General features: G+C 39.6%; 1 protein-coding gene across 1 annotated transcript in view; it reads left to right on the forward strand.

Annotated features, from left to right (window-relative positions):
* Window positions 1-16156, forward strand: part of CCDC60 (coiled-coil domain containing 60) — a 380115-nt gene that overhangs the window by 228826 nt on the left and 135133 nt on the right. The gene's annotated exons all lie outside the window — the stretch shown is intronic.

Raw genomic sequence — 16156 nt, forward strand, 5'->3', positions numbered from 1 at the left:
CACTCCTCCACACTCAATCATTCATCCATTTATTAACTAAAAAAAATCCTCTAAGTTTCAATGTAATTGTCACGCTGTATAGTGGGAAGTGCCAAGTAAAAGGGAAGGGAAACCCTGTGTCTAGGGAAAGGGTAAATGGTGACCCCTGACCAAACCTACTGCTGCTCCCTGGGGTTCCTCACCACCCTAGATAGGTTCCGCACCTATGCCCCAAGCCAAATACCTGAGCCTAGGTATCCCTATTAATGGGCCCTAAATAGGGAATAGATGGAAGAAGCTCTTTGTCAAACCCGCTAAACATTATAGACGACACAAGGAGGACACACAGGGGGAAAATGCATGAACTACTTATCTACAGATGAAACAGGTAGACGTTCAGCAAAGTTTTCAGCAACGATACCACAGAGATGTACAAGCCACCTACTTGCAATCAAGGCTTGAATAAACTGAAAAATATCACCAGCACCAGTCCAAGTAAGGAAAAGGGTATTTAAGCACCAATAGAATGCTGATGATCAGCAGCTGGATGGAAGTCGAGGTCCTGCTCGGTCCAAAACAGGGAGATAGAGCATGAAAGCTACCTATACCAATGAATACTAACAGCAGGTACAATGGAAACTCAAGAAGCATTCTGCACAGCCAAATGCTGACCTTCTATGGCCAGAAACCACTTGACTGTTTATCACCCGTGACACAACCGTGACAATAATCAAATGATGTAATGTCTCACAACTTCCATCGAATCCGGGAGTGACCTATGAGGCATCACTCTTAGAACGAGGCTCCATGGGATTTGGTTTATGTCATGGGACATTACACCATTGAATTTCCTTGATACTTTGACAATTTTTTTTAATTAATAAAATGGTGAACAAGGGAGTTTGGGTAGTCTTTTTTTTCAGTGTGTGCTTTTTAACTATACACTTACCCGGTTAGTAATGGAGGTGTCTGATAGACTCTTCTCCATTACAAACCCCTGGTCTTGATGCCAGCTGTCAATTTACAGCTTACATCAACCCCCAAAATATTACGTCGATTGCCACCGTAACAAGGGCAATTGGGAAGTAATGGATGTCCCACTTCTGTAGTGGCTGAATTCTGTTATTTTTTAGTCTGGGAAAGGCCAAATAATAATAACTAAGGGCCTTCCCATCCTGCTTTGTGCTTGGCTGGTTATCAAAAACAGGAAGGACCTCACACCATTTTTTTTAAATTATTCATTTAAAAATAAATAATTTTAAAAAACGTTATGGGGTCCCATCTTCTCTGCTGCCTGTCTGTGCGGACATCACACATAAAAAAATTAAAGTATCACACAGGCAAGTCATGAATCAAAATTATGCCATATTAACACATCCATGTGTCATGGACCATGGTATATGAACTGTAAGTGGGCTTTTTGACTGGAACTTGACCGCCTCATATACAGTGCTTTGTAAAAGTATTCATACCCTGTGGACCTTTCATGCTACATTCATAAACTTAAATGTATTTTATTTGGATTTTATGTGATATACCAACACTAAGTAGCAAATATTTGTGACCTGTAAAGAAAATGGTACATGATTTTCTATTTAAAAAAAAGATATATAATATTGAAAATATAAAACTGAAAATTGTGACACTTACCTGGTTAGTAATGGAGGTGTCTGATAGACTCTTCTCCATTACAAACCCCTGGGCTTGATGCCAGCTCTCAATTTACAGCTGACATCAACCCCCAAAATATTACCTCGATTGCCACCACAACAAGGGCAATTGGGAAGTAATGGATGTGTCACTTCTGTAGCGGCTGCATCCTGTTATTTTTTAGGCTGGGAAAGGCCAGATAAAAATAACTAAGTAGCAAATATTTGGTACATGGTTTTCTATTTAAAAAAAAGATGTATAATATTGAAAATATAAATCTAAAAATTGTGACCTGCATTTGTATTAAACCCCCATGTGTCTGATAACTCTAAATACAATTTTGAGTGACCAGTTGCCTCCAGAAATGATCTAATTAGTAAATTGAGTGCACTTGTGTGTAATTTATTTTTAGTATAACTACAGCTGTTCTGTGAAAGCCTCAGAGATTTGTTTGAGGACATACAGGATGAAACAGCATCATTAAAACCAAGGAACACACCAGACAGGTCAGGAATAAAGTTGTGGATAAGAATAAAGCAGACTTCAGTTATAAAAAGAAATAGTCCAAGCTCTGAACATCTCACAGAGCACTGTTCAAAAATGGAACGCGTATTGCACAACTGCAAACCTACTGAAAAATGGTCGTTCACCTAAACTAACATCCTAAGCAAGTAGAGCCCTAACTAACAGCCAAGAGGCTCAATGTCACTCTGGAGGAGCTGCAGAGATCCACAGACCAGATGAAAGAATATGTCCACATGACAACTATTATTCATCAGGGTGCCCTTCTAGCAGTCCAATGGCCATAAATATATTGCCAGTGCTACAGTGGAATGATTTAAAGCAAAGCTTATTCATGTGTGTGAATGGCCCAGTCAAAGTCCAGACCTAAACAACACTTGCTGTTCACAGATGCTCCCCATCCAATCTTAGGGGCCCTTTGCACACTACGACGTCGCAAGCCGATGCTGCGATGCCGAGCGCGATAGTCCCCGCACCAGTCACAGCGGAGATATCATGGTGACATCAGCTTCACATGCACTCACCTGCCCTGCGACGTCGCTCTGGCCGGCGATCCGCCTCCTTACTAAGGGTGCGGGTCGTGCGACGTCATAGCGACATCACACGGCAGGCGGCCAATAGAAGTGGAGGGGCGGAGATGAGCGGGACGTAAACATCCCGCCCACCTCCTTCCTTCCGCATAGTCAGCCAGGACGCAGGTAGGAGATGTTCCTCGCTCCTGCGGCTTCACACACAGCGATGTGTGCTGCCGCAGGAATGAGGAACAACATCGTAACATTGGTCTTTCCCAAATCATGGGAATGTCCGACGCTACTCCGATGATACGATTACGACGCTTTTGTGCTCGTTAATCATATAAAAAATGCTTTACACACTACGATGTTGACAGCGACGCCGGATGTGCGTCACTTTCGATTTGACCCCACCTACATTGCACCTGCGATGTAGTAGTGTGCAAAGTTCCCCTTACTGAGCTAGACCTATTTTGCAAAGAAGAATGGGTGACGATTTCAGCCTGTAGATGTGCAAAGCTCATAGAGACATATCCCAAAAGACTTTCAGCAGTAATTACAGCAAAAGATGATCCCATAAAGTATTGATTTAGGGGGCTACATACAAATGCACATCACTAAATTTTTCACTCCTTACCGCCGAAGCTTGTTTTCACCTTCCTGACAAAGCCAAATTTTACAATTTTGATCAGTGTCATTTTATTTGGATATAACTCGGGAATAACTTAGAGGACCACAGTGATTGCCAGTGATTGTGAAACGGTTTGTTTTTTTACCTGACACATAGTACTTCAACACAAAAAGAGGAATTAAACTTTCCCCCAAAAATTCAGAAAAAATTCGCAGAAGCAAAGGGCAACAATGTTTACATGCCCAGGCCATAGGAATACATGCACAAACAGAATGCAGCAAAACCTACTAATAAAGATGGAGGGAACAGGTGCCAAACACTGATGGAGTACCACTCACAGACTACCAGTCCATGGAGGGGGTGATTGCTTAGTATTAAAATTGCGCACAAATGGCACTTGTAGCCTCCATCATTATTAGTGGGTTTTGCTGCATCCTGTTTGTGCATTTCTTCCTATGGCCTGGAAAGGTAAACATTGTTGCCCTTTGTTTCTGTGATTTTTTTCTGAAATCTTTGGGGTAAAATTTAATTCCTCTTTTTGTGATGAAGTACCATGTGCCAGGTAAAAAAAACTAAAACAGTTTCACAATCTCTGGCAATCATTTGTTTCTGTGATTTTTTTTTCACATGGTACTTCATGTAAGTGGTAAATTTAGGTGGAATTTTTTTTTCATATTTATTTGTGAAAATATCTTAATTTTGGCAAAAATGTTGAAAATTTCATTTTTTATTATGCCCTTAATCCAGAGAGCTATGCCACACAAATAGTTAAGAAATGAAATTTCCCACATGTCTACTTCTTCATCAGCATAAGTTGTGAAACATAATATGTTTTCTAGGAACTATGCTGGAATAAATCAAACCAAAATTGATACAAAATTCATCTTTATTGCAAAAATTAAGAAGAATAAAAGATTGCACAGCAGTATGTAATGAAGAAGTTAATAAGTGGCACATAAAAATATCTCATGGCAAAAAAATGTGTACCTCTGTCTATACATGTGAAACCTCCGACAATGTCTTCAATTTACAGGAAAAATAACTGTACAATATAGAATAACATTATACTCTTAATCACAAATTGTGAAAAATAAGCTACAAAATTTGCCAAATGCTAAATGTGCCACAAACTAATATATGGTAGAAACTTTATTATATAAGGATGACAAAGGCATAATATAGTAGCAATGTGGAGTACATGATAATACGATGGCAAATGAAAAAAATTACAATAATAATAATAACTAGGGTGTCCCATTGGTAAAGCTTTGTTAATATGTAGCAATGTGGCATATTTATTTATTGGCATTTGTTAGATTTTTCCTAATTTTACTATTAGGTAAATGCATACTTTTCTCCCAGATAAATAAATATATGTATATATATATATATATATATATATATATATATATATATATATATTGTACAGTATATATATATATATATATATACTGTACTATATATATATATATATATATATATATATATATATATGTGTATATATATATATATATATATATATATATATACATATATATATATATATTTTATTTGTCAGGGAAAAAAATTAGGAAAAATCTAACAAATGTATATATACACTATATATATATATTACGGTATATTTTTTTTCATTTGCCATTGTATTATCATCTACTCCACATTGCTACTACATTATGCCTTTGTCATCATATGAATGAAAGTCTCTACCATATATTAGTTTGTGGCACATTTAGCATTTGGCAAATTCTCTTGCTTATTTTTCACAATTTGTGATTAAGAGTATAATGTTATTCTATATTGTACAGTTATTTTTCCTGTAAATTTTAGACATTGTCTGAGGTTTCACTTGTATAGACAGAGGTATACTTTTTTTTACCATGAGATATTTTTATGATCCACATATTAACTTCTTCATTACATACTGCTGTGCAATCTTTTATTCTTAATTTTTGCAATAAAGATGAATTTTGTATCAATTTTGGTTTGATTTATTCCAGTGTAGTTTTATAGGTATTATATTTTCCACTGGAGCAACTACTTGGTTGTTATTTTGAGGTTTTGTTCTGTTTTTTGAGTGGTGGACAATACTTAAGGTTTTCTCTTGATATTTTTTAGAAACTTAGAAGAGTTAAAACAATGTCACCAATTTCTCATTTTTCCAACAAAATTTATTTTTTTGTTTTTAGGGACTATATCACATTTGAAGTGACTTTGATAGAAAATACCCAAAAGTGACACAACTTTGAAAACTTCACCCCTAAAAGTGATCAAAACTACATTCAAGAAGTTTATTAGCTCTTTAGGTGCTTCACATGAATTAAAGCAATATGGATGGAAAAAATTTAATTTTGACTTTTCCATCAAAAATGCTTCTTTAGCCCCAAATTTTGCATTTTCACAAGGGTAATTAGAAAAAATAGACCATAAGATTTGTTGTGCAATTTTTCCTCAGTACACCTGAGAGCGTCATATGTAGTGGAAAACTACTGTTTGGACGCACAGCAGGGGTCGGAAGGGAAGGAGCATCATTTGTCTATTGGAACACAAAATTGACTAGACTCAATTGAATTTGGAGAGCCCCTAATATGCCTACACAGTGGAAACCCCCCTGAACTGATAACATTTTGGAAATTAGACCCCTCAAGGAATTTATATAGATGCATGGTGAGCATCTTGAACCCCCAGGTGCTATGTAGAATTTTTTTAATGTTCAGCTGTGAAAATATAAACATCACATTTTTCCCACAAAAATGTTTAGCCCCATATTTTTTATTATCACAAGGGTAACAAGAGAAAAAGCACCATACAATATGTTGTGCAATTTCTCCTGAGTAGGATCATACCATCATATGTGTTGGTAAAACTACTGTTTGGGTGCATGGCAGGGCTCAGAAGGGAGGGAGTACTATTTATCTTTTGGAACGCAAAATTGTCAGGAACCGCGGACACCATGTCACGTTTAGAGAGTCCCTGATGTTCCTAAAATGTGTAAATCCCCCAGAAGTAAGTTACCCTACTATGAAATCTAGACCCTTCAAGGAATTTCTCTAGATGCACAATGAACCCCCAGATGCTTTGCATAATTTTATAACGTTAAATCATGAAAATAACAAATCTCAGTTTTCCACAAAATATTGTTTTTACCCCAAACTTTTTATTTTCACAAGGGTAAGAGGAGAAAAAGCACCATAAAATTTGTTGAGCAATTTCTCCTGAGTGAGCCGATATGCCATATGTGTTGAAAAACTACTATTTGGGCACACTGCCGAGCTCCAAAAGGAAGAAGTGATGTATTGGAATGTAGACTTTGGTGGAATCGTCTGCTGGTATTATGTCCGGTTTGGAGAGCCCATGTGCCTAAACAATGGAAATCCCCCATAAGTGACCCGATTTTAAAAACTACACCCCTCAAGATGTTTATCGACATGTGGTGAGCACCTTGAATCCACAGGTATTTAACAGAATTTTAGAACGTTGAAGTGTAAAAAAGAAAATATACGATTTTTCCCACAAAAATGTTGCTTTAGCCCAACTTTTTTTCACAATGGTAGCAGGTGAAACTGGACCTCAAAATTTGTTGTGCAATTTCTCCTCTGTATGCCTATACCCTGTATGTGATGGAAACTGTTTGGGCACACTGCCAAGTTGTAAAAGAAAGAAGTGATGTTTTGCAGTGCAGACTTTGATGGAATTTTTTGCAGGCACCATGTCGCATTTGCAGAGCCCTTAAGGTGCCAAAACCTTAAAATAAAAAAACACGTGACCGCATATTGGAATTGATGTGTTGTTTACCTGGTATGTGAATTTTATCATCTGTTGGCATATGTGAGTTTGTGTAGAGTACATCAGGTTGGCATATGTGAATTGTGTAGAGAAGATCAAGTTGTGCAATAAATTACAATAAATCAGAAATAAAATTAATAGTCCATGGATGAGTCATAGACTTTGAAACAGTCTTTTATGCATAGGCCAGGTTTTTCTGGGCAGGTGTCGCATTGCCAAGTGATGGCCTTTATTATTTCCCTTCTGTAATACACTAGGCACTTTTTTTTGTCTTTCCCCTTTTTGCAGTGTGAGGGTCCTCACCTGAGAAATGCTGCCCTGGGACAACATGGTTACCTTCAGTTACAGAGGAACTGGGGCTCCCTCTTTCCTAACTTCAAAACATTTGGGCCTTGATCACTACTACAGATGAGTGAACCCGAGGTTCGGCTTTCGAACCGAACACCAACATAAAAAAACAGACTTAAGGCCACTTTATACACAGCGACATCGCTAGCGATGTCGCTGATGAAAGCACCCACCCCCATCGGTTGTGCGTCACGGGCAGATCGCTGCCCGTGGTGCACAACATCGCTAGGAATGGTCACACGTACTTACCTGCCTAGCGACGTCGCTGTGGCCGGTGAACTGCCTCCTTTCTAAGGTGGAGGTTTGTTCGGCATCACTAAGCGGCTGCTCAGTAGAAGTGGAGGGGCGGAGATGAGCGGCCGGAATATCCCACCCACCTCTTTCCTTCCTCATTGCAGGAACGACGAACAACCTGCGTCCAAAAGCAGCAACGATATTTGAGATTAGAACGACGTGTCAACGATCAACGATATGGTGAGTATTTTTGATCATTAACGGTCGTTCCTGCGTTTCACACGCAACGATGTCGCTAACGAGGCCGGATGTGCGTCACAAATTCCATGACCACAACGACATCTCGTTAGCGATGTCGTTTCGTGTAAAGCCCCCTATAGGCTATGTGCGCACGCTGCAGATTTACCGCGGATTTTGCAGCGGATTTGCCGCAGATTTGCTGCAGAAAATGTGTTTAACATTGCTGCAGTCATTTACCAGCAAATCCTATGGGTTTTAAAAAATGCTGTGCACACACTGCGTTTTTTTATACCCGCGGATTTTCCGCTGTGGAATTAATGAGCATGTCACTTCTTTTCCGCAGGTACCTGCGTTTTTTGCCATAGATAATGGTAAAAATATGCGTTGACCAACTTGCGGAAAATCCACGCTAAATCCGCGGCAAACCGCGGTAAAAACGCATGCGGATTTCGTTGCGGTTTTGGTTCATTTTTTTACTGCGAGTGCGGGATTTTTTAAGAGGGTCCGTTTTTTTCTTAAAAAATAGTCACTTTCTAGTGCGCACATAGCCTTAAGGCCCATTTACACACAACGACATCGCTAGCGATGTCGTTGCCAATCTCACCCGCCCCTATCGTTTGTGCGTCACGGGCAAATCGCTGCCCGTGCCGCACAATATCATTAGTCCAAGTCACACATACTTGCCTGCCTAGCGACGTCACTGTGGCCGGCGAACTGCCTCTTTTCTAAGGGGGCGGTTCATGCGGCGCCACAGCGATGTCACATGGCAGGCGGCCAATAGAAGCGGAGAGCAGCCGAAGGAAAGACACGCCCACCTCGTTGCCGGAGGACGCAGGTACGGTGTTGTTCGTCGTTCCTGGGGTGTCACACGTAGCGATGTGTGCTGCCTCAGGAACGAACGAACGAACAACCTGCGTCCAGAACGAGCAATGATATTATGAAAATGAATGAAGTGTCAACGATCAGCGCTTAGGTGAGTAATTTTGATCGTTAGCGGTCGTTCGTACTTTCACACGCAATAACGTTGCTAACGAGGCCAGATGTGCGTCACGAATTCCGTGACCCCAACGAAATCTCGTTAGCGATGTCGTTGCGTGTAAATGGGCCTTTAGGATGCTTTATGTGCAAACTCCATTTACACGAGCATTGCTGTCCTTAGGTAGCTCGGTGCTCAGCCCTGTGTGAGCCTGTTGCAGTGTTTGAACAACTCTCACTGGGAGTAACAACAGCGTGATCACATGTAGTGTGCAGCAAAAAAAATATATATATTGAAAAAGCTCGCCCACCCTCCCCTGGGAGTGATCTGCTTTTGGCTGACTATATGTGGATGGAGACTCAAACTGCAAATCAGTGTTTTCGAACCGGGCTCAGGCCAATTTCAAACAAGTGGAGGTTCGGTTTGATAGCTGCTAGCGAACCAAACCTCCAAAGGTTCACTCATCTCTAATCACTACCTCCTGAAACTGAAAGAAGGTCCTCATACTGCCTGCACATCGTGAAAGCATGAAATTGTTGTATAGTGCCAAATGTACAATATGCAGACTGCAGATACCAACATTTAAACCATACCAATCATGGTCCTCCCGCTGCCCTTGGCCCAATAAAACACAACAGCCATGAATTTTTTTGTTAGACGGGGTCAACCACAGCTTTATTTAAAATGTAACCATTAAACTAGTTCACGTGTTATGTAAATTATCACCATAGTTGAGGCAGTATGCTGGTCGCCGGACTCCTGGTAAGCAAATCTGCCTTTGACTCCACTATTTCATCTCCAGAGTAGCAATCAACCACCAGCTGTGACATGTCAAAAGCACTAAAATCAGAAAAAAATAACATTAAGAATGTATTACCAATGACCAAACATAAAACAAATACATCTCAATAAGGGCGGGAGGGCGGGCAGCTCCAGAGAAGGCAGCCGGAAAGAGGCCGGTCCAGTTATGTTAATATGGGTTGTAGATGGGAGAGCTATATGGGAGATAATATGGGAGAGCTGACCAGAAATTTGACCCCTTCCATCAGTATATATACAGAGAACAGAGATAAAAAACGTGAGAATGGAATAATAACCTGTGGCTTGTCTCCCCACTGTCCCATTGCCTCTATATACAGTGCCTTGTGAAAGTATTCGGCCCCCTTGAATTTTTCAACCTTTTCCCACATTTCAGGCTTCAAACATAAGGATAAAAATTTTAATGTTATGGTGAAGGATCAACAACAAATGGGACATAATTGTGAAGTTGAACGAAATGTATTGCTTATTTTAAACTTTTTTAAAAGATAATAAACTGAAAATTGGGGCGTGCAATATTATTCGGCTCCTTTACTTTCAGTGCAGCAAACTCACTCCAGAAGTTCATTGAGGATCTCTGAATGATCCAATGTTGTCCTAAATGACTGATGATGATAAATATAAGCCACCTGTGTGTAATCAAGTCTCCATATAAATGAACCTGCTGTGTGATAGTCTCAGTGTTCTGTTTAAAGCAGAGAGAGCATCATGAAGACCAAGGAACACAACAGGCAGGTCCATAATACTGTTGTGGAGAAGTTTAAAGCCGGATTTGGTTACAAAAAGATTTCCACAACTTTAAACATCCCAAGCAGCACTGTACAAGCGATCATATTGAAATGGAAGGAGTATCATACCACTGCAAATCTACCAAGACCCAACCGTCCCTTAAAAATTTCATCTCAAACAAGAAGAAGACTGATCAGAGATACAGCCAAGATGCCCATGATCACTCTTTTTTCATTTAAGAATATCATACTGTGAGCATATTGTGGAAGCAGGTGTTTTTTCTGTACCTAGTTTATTGATATTAAGGTACTGATCGTTTGGGGTTATTAACTATGGAACATTGGTACTCCTGTTAGTTATAAAAATTATTAGGTACAGTGTTTATCATTAATTGGTAGGGTCTTTTTAGGGAGAGTGAGAGCCAGCCATCGAGGAACGGGGGCGCCTAGCTACGTTAGGGTGTCATACCCTCCGTTGATAGGCAGAACCAGACACAGTGACATATTAGGGTCACTTGAGTATAGGTGTGTAAAGTGGATTGGTATTATTATATCTGCCTACATATATTACGACCTTGGCTACCTCTGATCCATATGAGCTCCCTATTTTATATCAATTTATTTGTTTGAGTTTTTGGGTTAATCACCTGGGCGATTTTAAGATTATCTAATTAAATTGAATTTTAAAGGATTTGTATTGCACGTTTGTAAACCAGGTGTTAGAATGGCCAATTCAAAGTCCAGACCTGAATCCAATCGAGAATCTGTGGAAAGAGCTGAAAACTGCTGTTCACAAATGCTCTCCATCCAACCTCACTCAACTGGAGCTGTTTGCAAAGGAAGAATGGGCAAGAATTCCAGTCTCTCGATGTGCAAAACTGATAGAGACATCCCCCAAGGTACTTGCAGCTGTAATCACAGCAAAAGGTGGCACTACAAAGTATTAAAGGCGCCCAATAATAACACTTGCCCCAATTTTCAGTTTTTTATTTTTTATAAAAGTTTAAAATAAGCAATAAATTTCGTTCAACTTCACAATTGTGTCCCACTTGTTGTTGATTCTTCACCATAACATTAACATTTTTATCTTTATGTTTGAAGCCTGAAATGTGGGAAAAGGTTGAAAAATTCAAAGGGGCTGAATACTTTCGCAAGGCACTGTACATGGGGAGGGTTAAGGAGGGCTTTGAATACAGAGCACAGACAGGCTGTACTATTAACAACAGATGAAATGGGGGTAAAAAGAGACCCAGACATTCTGCTGCATTTTCTTAAAGGGAAATAGAGCATGTAATAACACAACAGGGCAGCTGCTGGGTGAAACCGGGCCTGTTCCTTAAAATATCAGATTTGGCTGCTGCAGCCAGTGACACCTTCCCTAAATGGTTTGGTGTCATCCATGAACAGCTTTTTGTGCCACACTTTTGTTTTCTGCATAGCACTGTAGGGCTAGAGGAGGCTGAAGGACGCTTGGAACTGCGCACCACCCAGAATGTAAGCATTAATGTCACTGTCAGAGATTGATTATGGCATTTAAGAGGTTAAAGGGATCCAATCACCAGGAATTTTGTATATAACCTAAAGCCAGGGCTATACTGGCACTATCAGGCTGATTCTCTACATAGCTTTAGTGGTCAGCTGTATATAGGTTTTGAAATCCTAGAAAGTAAAGGTTATAAAATCGGCAGCTTCTTGAGTGACAGCAGCTGAGGATCAGATAATATCTGGTGGGGATTCATAGTTATCCCCTCTCCCTGTTACAATTAGCATAAGTATTATAGAATTGATTTAACTTTTCACTAGCAAGACCTGTGTGAGGTCATACCCATGTGACCTAAGGGGCGGGGCCTCAGCCAAAAAATCTGATACCAGGAAGCAACATTTTTCTGTTTGCTCAGACCCCGCCCCTTCTGGTCACATGGGTAGTGAAAAGTTAAATCGATTGTCTAATACTTCTGATTTGCATCAAAGAAGTGACGTAAATGTATACCCGTAGGTAAAGAGTTGAATATCAGAATATGAATTGTCTGAATTCATTGTATGAATTGTCTCTTCACATGCTGCACTGTGTGAGCCTCCTCCTTTATCGTGAGCAATTTATTATTACATTTTTTTTTATCAATAATAATTACATAGATCTGCTTGGAAAACAATTATTGCTTTAAAGCAGCGTCTTATAGCTGATGTGTTAATTAGTAAAATATTTACTGCAGATTCTTTGGATTAGATTTTTCACTTATGTCATTAGAGAATTAATAATTTCCTTTAAAAAACAAAGTCGCTTAAATAAACCTCCTGAATGGACGGAGGCAATGTTTGATTAATAGATACCTCTTGCTTTAAGTTTTTATTTTATTGTAACCTTGTGTAATAATACTGGGATATCTCATTCAATTGAGGAAAGAACAGATCTCGGTTTGTACCATCTTGTTTACATATGGCGCCAACTGAGAAAGCCACATAAAATACCATCCCAAAAAAATCCCAAATATTGCTTAACCCATCATGCTGTCAAATGCTTTCCTCCTCTACTGTGGAAAACTTGCAAAGTACAGTAGTGACAAAGCAGTTTTCATATAGCATTCTCTTCAGAGAAGTGGTACTTCACATTACATCTTCTTAACAGAAGTGTTACTGCTGGAAAGACCCACAAAAAGTTTGCCGAGCAAATCAAAACAGTTAGGAATGTCATCAAGAAGGGTCAAGATCTGGGTAAGGCTGTCTGGGCTTATTTCTCTGGCATTGATGTATCCATCAGTAGCTTAAAATGCATACGTAGCTGCGCATGCACTAGTTTCCCATGCATCGTATGTTTTGGTAAAGTCTGCTGATAAATGTGTCCAGTCACATCCCCTTCAATAGCGGCCATGTTTTGGATCAATAGTCATATTGTCCTTGAAGAAGGCTGCACTAAAAAAAGGGATACTATTTTACAATAGAAGAATATGGCACAGATCTGCTATTACTAATGTAGTATTAAAGTGGCTTAAATATTTCCAACACATTTGTAGAAATAATCATAATGTCATCCCCTTCAAGGTGTAGCTTACTTCACGGCTGCAGTCTAAGGTTGTTCTTGCACCGGTTGGTAATTGGGAATGAGCATTGTTAGGAATACTAATTTCCCAATCTGCCAGTCTGAGCAGGCTGCCAATCACATGATGAACGAGCAAAACATTTATTCGTCAGATGAAATGATATTTAAGCTTACTTTAAAATCCTCATGCTCGGCAGCGTGTTCTGCCGAGAACAATCACATCCTCTATGCTTAGCACATGATCGTTCTGTGCACTTAGAAGTGCAGTCAGCCCATCAAAATAGACTATTAAAAGAGGACCAACCACCAGAAATTTCATATATAAACTAAAGCCAGTGCTATACTGGAGCTATCATGCTGATTCTATACATGCCTTTAGTTGTGAGATCAGATGTATACTTTCTGAAATATAGGCAAGTAAAGTTTGTGAAATACACTGTTATTTGATTGATAGGTGCAACAGAATATCTAGTGGGTTGGGTTGGGTTTTGCTAGTTACCCTTCCCCCGTCTGCCTGCCTGTCCTTTCTCCCCTGTCTCTGTTATTACAGGGGGATGAAGGAGGGAGGAAGTACAGGGGAGGAAGGATAGGCAGGCAGACAGGGGCAGGAATAACTAGCAAAACCCGACCTACTTATTAGATATTTCATTGCACCTATCAATCAAATAATAGTGCATTTTACAAATTTTACTTGCCTGTATTTCAGAAACTATACATCCGATCTCACAACTAACGGTATGTTTAGAATCAGCATGATAGCGTCAGTATAGCACTGGTTTAAGTTTATATATGAAAATCCTGGTGGTTGGTCCTCTTTAAACGACCACCGATCAGCTTATATGTAACAGGTTGGCGGTCGTCTAACTGCTGTTATCGGCTAATGCTCCCTAACGAGCCCAATAATTTGTACCTTTAGACTCTTGCAATGTGAATCCATTACTGTCCTAAAGACTTTAATCACATCTGTTAGACAGAACTAGGCAGCTTTAAATGCTTGGATATAAGATCCTTCTTTGTTTTCCTTACTGGCGTCTGCAACGCTTCAGTAGTTTGTTCTGTTTCATTATTCACTAAGCGCATTTTGTGCGCTTTGTCTAGATAGCACCATCAGATTGCACATTTTCTCTACTAGCACAATATAGACTCATCATCTTCATGCAGTACATCTGTCCTAAATTATTCACATCGCAGGTTCATGAACTTCTTCCAAAAAGCAGAATCTCTGTAATGTTAACTACCCTTATCAGGTATTCTTGGGAGACGCGCACATATCCCCATAATTAGAAATGAATCTGTCATATTCAGCACTGTGTGTTTCATACAGCCGTATTCCAGCTCTGATGAGATTTTAAATTAGATTTTCAGACCTAATGAACAATGATTCACCATCCCTCTATCATGTCAGTCAGCTTCTAATCTTTTTATAAGTGATTGTTACTGGTAAAACATTTTATCGCATTTCGTCTGCGCTCAATTGTTTGAGAACTTTTATTAGATAAGTAGTCGTCTTCTTACATAATAGTATAAATATTCCATGTACTATTTTTTTTATGTAAAACGTGTTTACATTATCATCAGAGGATGCCAGCAGAATTATCATTACAGAAGATTTGTTTATATCAAATTAACCATTTAAAGGGAATTCACTTATATAATGGGAACAGTAGCATAACACTGTATATTCTTCATACTTAATTGATTCTCATAAAACTAGTATTGTCTAAAACAAATTTTTCCCTGGTTGCCCTGAAAATCTGTCAGCAAAATGCATACTGGCAATATTTATGCAGCATCTGCTTCTTCTTAACCCTCTTTACCCCAAGTGATTTTCTGTGTTTTGTTTTAGTTTTTTCCCCCCTATCTTTCAAGAGCCATAACTTTTTCATGTTTCCATCAATATAGCCATACGAGGGCTTGTTTTGGGGATTTTTTATTTACCCTGCACACTATATGGTAAAACTCACCTGGCATTATGATTCCCCAGATCAATACAAAATCATAGATACCAAACATGAATAGTTCTACTTTTATCTAAGTGGTGAAAAATGTCAGAAGTTTGTCCAAAAAAAAAATTGTGCATTTGTCTCCATTTTCTGAAAGCCATAGCGTTCTCATTTTTTGGGATCTGGGGCTCAGTGACGGCTTCTTTTTTGCGTATTGAGCTAGCGTTTTAATTGTAACATTCTTGGGTAGCTACGATGCTTAGATTGCCTGTTATTACATTTTAATACAATGTTGCAGCAACCAACCAAAAATATGTATTTCATAGAATCATAAAATGTTAAGCCCGCTTTACACGCTGCAATGTATCTTACAATATGTCGGCGGAGTCACGTTGCAAGTGACGCACATCCGGCATCGTAAGTTACATTGCAGTGTGTGTCAGGTACGTGCGATTGCGATTGCACGTTAAAACGTTCATCGCATACACATCATACCTTTCTCTAGAATTGCACGTCAGATTGTTCGTCGTACCCGGGGTAGCACATATTGCAGTGTGGGACACCCCGGGAACGATGAACGGATCTTACCTACGTCCTGCGGCTCCCGGCCCACAATGCAGAAGGAAGGAGGTGGGTGGGATGATTATGTCCCATTCAGCTCCGCCCCTCCGCTTCTATTGGCCGGCTGCCGCGTGACGTCGATGTGACGCCGAACGTCCCTCCCACTCCAGGAAGAGGACGTTCGCTGCCCACA

The sequence above is a fragment of the Anomaloglossus baeobatrachus genome, chromosome 1 (genome assembly GCF_048569485.1).
Source record: "Anomaloglossus baeobatrachus isolate aAnoBae1 chromosome 1, aAnoBae1.hap1, whole genome shotgun sequence".
NCBI classification, from domain to species: Eukaryota; Metazoa; Chordata; class Amphibia; order Anura; family Aromobatidae; genus Anomaloglossus; species Anomaloglossus baeobatrachus.